This window comes from Cibotium barometz, chromosome 57, assembly GCF_041138505.1.
Source record: "Cibotium barometz isolate CiBa-2024 chromosome 57, ASM4113850v1, whole genome shotgun sequence".
Classification (NCBI taxonomy): Eukaryota; Viridiplantae; Streptophyta; class Polypodiopsida; order Cyatheales; family Cibotiaceae; genus Cibotium; species Cibotium barometz.
The window spans coordinates 20,508,890-20,514,980 of NC_141102.1; the positions used below are offsets into that span (position 1 = coordinate 20,508,890).

At 37.8% G+C, this 6,091-nt stretch overlaps 1 long non-coding RNA gene across 1 annotated transcript; it reads right to left on the minus strand.

Annotated features, from left to right (window-relative positions):
- Positions 1–3,369: 3,369 nt before the first annotated feature.
- On the minus strand, positions 3,370–4,171 carry LOC147606538 (uncharacterized). The gene is made up of 2 exons (XR_015264978.1): positions 4,015–4,171; positions 3,370–3,918 (listed from the first exon to the last, which is right to left on the minus strand). It is a non-coding gene; the product is annotated as an uncharacterized LOC147606538 (long non-coding RNA).
- Between the last annotated feature and the right edge of the window lie 1,920 nt (positions 4,172–6,091).

The window sequence follows — 6,091 nt, forward strand, 5'->3', positions numbered from 1 at the left end:
GTCTACATAGACCTTGGTACATACCTTGGGGGCTGCTAGATGAGGCAATAAGGGGTATAGTCTGCTTGTAATCTGGTCAGCCTTGTAGTCTCTTCTTATCCTGGGTCTCCTCTCCTTCCTCACATACCCTCTTCATTTCGTCCAAGTCCTAAAATCCCCAAATGGCCCCAACTTTGGGCTTCTTGCTCCTCTCTATCCCCCCCCCTATACCTTGTGTCCATTCCGCTATGCGAACTATCAGACTCCCTGCGTGCGCAACACGCATCACCCACGTACACCCCTATACCCTCTTGATTGCAAAAATTGTTCCTCTGCCCTTGGTCCCTATCCTTCCTTATCCTTGGGTCTTCTGCCATCCTTGTACCAAAAACGTTGATGCAAAGTAAAAACCCAAAATTGATTGTTATGTTATGAGAGGGGTAGTACTCATTATACACATCTTACAAAAAAAGACAAGTCTCTAAAAAAGATATTCAAAAGTAAACTTCTAAAAACATCGTAGTGCTAAGAATTGACACACACTCTAAACTAGGGGCTATTCACACAATTGCCTATGGACCATGCTAGAACATTCCGTTTTACATGTTGTTTAGACTATCGGAACCACCTCTCTATCGTCACCCCAACGTCTTGAGGTTGTCTACTTTCAACATCACTCGTTTCTTAGTGTAGTTGAAGTGCTTAAGTGATGGTATAATTCCTGGTAAGACACTACTGCATGATGCTTATATCATTAAAAAAAATATCGTTTATATCATCACTTCAACCACATAAGTTTATTCATAAAAGCATGATATAAGCATCACTAAGTCCCCATTTTGTTGTAGTGTGTGTGAGCATACAAATTGTATTTTCTTTCATACTTTGCAAGTGGTTTGTGATTAAAGGACCTATAATCTTAGTGATAATCACATGGTTTGAGTAAGCATGATGGTGACTTTAGGAATTGTAGTAAAAAACTAAGTTTTAAGATGACTACTAAGACTTGATACAAGGATATGGATATCATTCTATAAGCTAGTTTTAGTTCCCTTTGCTAAGCTAGCTCTATAGTTTGGTAGTTTTATAAGTTAGTTTTTAGTTCCGTTTGCTAAAATCTTATTTCCCTTTTGTTTTCTAAAGTTGTACTTACCTACATAAAAATAATACATTTATTATCTCTTGAAAAAGAGATGATAGCATTTTATAGGGATATTGTTTTATAGGCTATTTTTTACTTCTTGCTAGCTTTTCTTATGTTTTGTAAAGGTGTGCTTACCTAATAATGATATGTTTATTCTTTTCTTGAAAAAAGATGAAAATACTCTTAGATGAACCACATATTGATAGGGATCTAGAAATGGCTTTACATAATAAGTATAAAATCTTTCATAAGTATCCACCAACAAGAAGAAACATTCAAACATATGGAAGCAAAGGTTCTCTATGATGGATAAAACATTGGTAACTTAAAGTAGCGTGTTGAGAAACAGATTTAGAAGTGCACATGCATTCATGAATATACACACACATACACACACACACACATGTACACATACATGCATACACACACACACATGTACACATACATGCATACACACACATGCATAAACACGCTCGCATGCACACACAAATAAACAAACAAATCTTTTACTTGAACATCCTGTGCTTAAACCTACTAAAGTACATCTTTAACCATGCATGTTTAGAACCCTAGACACGCGGATATTTGAGATAATAACCTATATCATAACCACGATAACTATTTCTCTTTCGTAGTGGAAGTGTTAGGACCACTGTGTCTACCTACTACTAAGTGTTAAACTGCTTCACTTCCAATTCATGACCCTAAATTTGAGGTTTGAATCATGTTTCCTTAAGTTTACTTAAGAAACTTAAGGAAACTTAAGTTTCCTTACTAAGTGCTAAGCTGCCTCTCTTCCAATTAATGACCCTAAATTTGAGGTTTAAATTATGTTTCCTTAAGTTTTTAAATATATATAAAACGGCTTGTTACTATCAGGAGACTATGCCCTACTATACGCATTAATTACACACAAAAAACAAAGTGCAAGTTGGTATGTGTACAACTAAGGGGTGTGGTTATAAAAGAAGCCCTCGTCTATTTAATCTCTACGTTTCTCTTTACAATTAAGTTTCTATCTTCAATTTCTCATGTTTGTGCTTTGAGCTACTTAAGCTGGACATGCACACCACAATACCACTATGAGTGCTTCTCTCACCTCTAGTTGTTCTTGTTCTCAATTTTATATAACTCTATATAGCCTAATCAATTTTTTTTGTCTTTACTCTAGTATTTTTAAGACTCTAGTTCTTCTAGTTGATTACACTCAAATTATAATAATGGCCGCAAAACATAAAAGTTTAATGTATCCTAGCCACAATGTATAGTCTTATCAACAAATCAAAATAAATATCCACCTACAATATGTTTTTTAATACAACACAAAAAGGCACCTTATAGGAAACCAAATAAATGAAAGCATGTAATATTTTAGTAGTGAAAATTAATGGAAACAACATTATAACTTTGAGGCCGTATTTTAGGCATATTACAACCCTGCAATGTTGTGTAGAGAGAGAGAGAGAGAGAGAGAGAGAGAGAGAGAGAGAGAGAGTTTTATTATTACCATCTACCACACCCCACATGCCCCCCATCGATGGTATTGCTCTTAGTTATATTTTGTGTAGGGAAAGAGTTCTATTATTAACATCTACCACACCCCACACACCCCCCCCATTGGTGGCATTGTTTTTAGTTATATGCTATGTAGAGGAGAAAGAGAGAGACCAAATTAGAAAAGGACGCCAACGTGTTCATTTGCTATGCCACTAGGATACATAACATTTACACGTAGAGCTTGCCCGATGTTGATGAGGCATTGGTTAGAGAAGATATCATTGGAGCAATCTAGGTTTTAGATGAGATTTGAAAAACATTTAGAGGCAGAGCTCATAAGATGTTGGTGAGACATTGTTGAGAGTAGATACGATTGGGGCAATCCAAGTTATAGATGAGATTTGAAGAATGAGATTTGAAGAGTCCTTGTCCATGTAACTAGGGTGAGTATGCTTTGTAATAAAACTCCATGCAATTTAAGTCACATACCATACTTTGCCTCGATAATCTGCCTAGATACATTCACATTTGTTTGTAATCAACTGTGCTACAGATATAATGAGTTCTTGCTATGATTGTGTCCACAAATATAGAGAGCCCATGTGGGTGGGTGATGTGCATACAATTGTGGTTAAGGAAAATGTTACAAGGTTTATCTAAATCACTAAGTACTAGAGGTAGTGTTTGGAATAGTATGTAAGTTTGCATGTACGAGTTTGAGATGAGAAACAAACTTGGGAGAGGAGATGATCAGCATAACTTAAAGATTTATACACAATTTTACAAGTCATACAACAAAGCTAGTTTAGAGGCATATGCATAATGGTGGGATACTTAAATCATATATTTGCTTGAGGATAAGGCCTCCAGCGTCCTATGTGGCAATTCAACACCGAGCCAGCACTTTTATTATATAAGCCTTGAGGATAAGGCCTTCAGCATCATACGTGGAAATTCAACAATGAGCAAGTACTTTTATACTACATATCAGATGCACCTTATTTGCTATATAGTGTAACCGTCCGAACGATCCCTTAAACAGAGCTCAGGTGTGACTCATGAGATTTGCAGATTTTGTGAAGTTCCTCCTTGATGAAGTCGTGGAAGTTGTGCTGCCCAAGGTCCACGTACTCCACGGTCAGCGCCAGGAGGCAGGAGGCAGGAGTCCACGTCAGCGCCAGGTAGGATCTGCAAGGAGTAGGCCAAGTGTGCGAAGTGTGTTCCGAGGGCGCCTCCGTCCACGAGAGTAGACTTGAAGCAATGCTTGTCGTGGTCGATCTCATCTCCACGAGGGACGGCTATACTCGTATATAGTGAGAGAGAGCAAAACAAGTTAGCTTGAGCAAAACAAAATCTTACAAGCTAAAACTGACAAGCGAAGCGATGTTCATCACCTTCGTCATAGGTTACTCCCGGCGCTAGAGGCGGCCCTTCAAGGTACTCCACTTTGTCGAAGTGCCCCGGCAGGACTATGGACGCCGACCTCTGGAGGTTCTTGACGTGATTCTTGACGGAGGATGCTGGACGGTCACCTCGACGTGGAAGCTTTGCAGTTTGGAATCCATCTTCTTCTTCTAGGGTTTTGTAAGAGTACAGGCTCACAAACACGAGATATTACCATGAGTGTGGGTCTAGATAGGTGTAAAGGCTCACAAACACGAGATACATGTGCATGAGGGGTCATTTAAGAAGTAGATTTGGTACATGCCTAAAGTGCCTATTACGTATAGTGAGAGCAAACTAAATTAGCTTATGCACAAGACAAAATTTTACTCTGTTTTTAAAAAGCTAAAACCTACAAGCGATGGACATCACCTTCGTCATAGGATTCTATGAAGACTCCTCCCGCCACTAGAGGCGGCCCTTCGAGGTACTCCACTTTGTCGAAGTGCCTCGGAAGAGCTATGGACGCCGACCTCTACAAATTCTTGCCATGACTCTGCCACACCAAGGACGGAGGATGCTTCACGGGCACCTCGACGTAGAAGGTTTGCAGTTTGAAATCCATTTTTCACAGTAAAGGGCCTCAGTAAAAGGCCTATGTGGAAACAATAAAGGGCTCGTTTCCACGTAGGCCAGCGTTAAGGTGATTTTATGTGTAACCACACAAATAGTGGGGCCTGGGCTATCTTCTTTCTATACACTTTAGTGCTCCTACTATTTTGTCTTGATTCACTTTACTCATAAAAAAACTCCTTATTTAAGTTTTTCTAAAAAATAAAGTATAACCCTTTCTAAGAATATAAGTCGTAATTATAAAATTCAAGTATCCCTTATTTAAGGTTTAAAAATGAAATAATAGATATTGATGTTATACATGTGACAAGTTGTAGCCCATGTAAGTAGCATGGATGTAAGTGCTAGAAGCACAAAGACATACATCTACTCTGTAAGATTCCTTCCCAGCCCTCAAAATGTCCAGTATCTTCTTATATAATCAATCCCCTCTTCAGAATAATAAAAGATCTTGTTTTTACCTATTTTGACTTAGAGAGAAAAAATATCTAGAGAGAGATTATTCAATTTTTAGATATCTTTAGATGGAAAAATGTCTCTTCTTATTAAAATCAATTCTCCCGAAACAGAAGTTCAAAAGAAGGTGCATTAGAAATAAATTATAATCTATTCAAAAAAGGCCTTAGCCTAAGGGTCCAGATTTTTTGAAAATTTTAGATTAAGGTTCCTATGGACCAATAAGATTAATCCAAATGTAGGGAGGAGATAAATTGGAGAAATAAAGAAAAACCTCCCAAAAATGAGTAAATACTCGCATAAGATGAAGAGTGGACTAAGGACCAGAGGAAATACTAAAAAAATAAATTTTTGACACCTCATAGTGGGGATTCTCCCTCATGAAGGAGGTGCCTATTCCACATGTGTGGTGGAGTTTTAAACTCTCAAATAATGAGATATTTCATCTCTCCTCTCTCCTAATTCAAGTCTAGTTCCAAAAAGTAAGCTAAACTGACCAAAAAATGGTCAAAATTTGACCAAACTAATGGATGATATGTGAAGAATGGATGTGAACATGTATGTGAAAGAATGAATGTGGATGTGTATGTGAAGAATGAATGTGAATGTGTATGTGAAAGAATGGATGTGGACGTATGTGAAAGAATGGATGTGGATGTATGTGAAGAATGGATGTGGAAGTATGTGAAAGGATGGATATGGAAGTATGTGAAAGAATGGATGTGGATGTATGTGAAAGAATGGATGTGGATATGTATGTGAAGAATGGATGTGGATGTGTATGTGAAAGGATGGATGTGGAAGTATGTGAAAGAATGGATTTGGATGTATGTGAAAGAATGGATGTGGATGTGTATGTGAAGAATGGATGTTAGGTGATGTGAATGAATGTGATATGAATCGGGATGTGAATGAATGATTTAGGATGTGAATGGATGAGATGTGATGTGTTGTGAATCGGGATGTGAATGAATGAGATGTGATGTGAAATGGATGTGA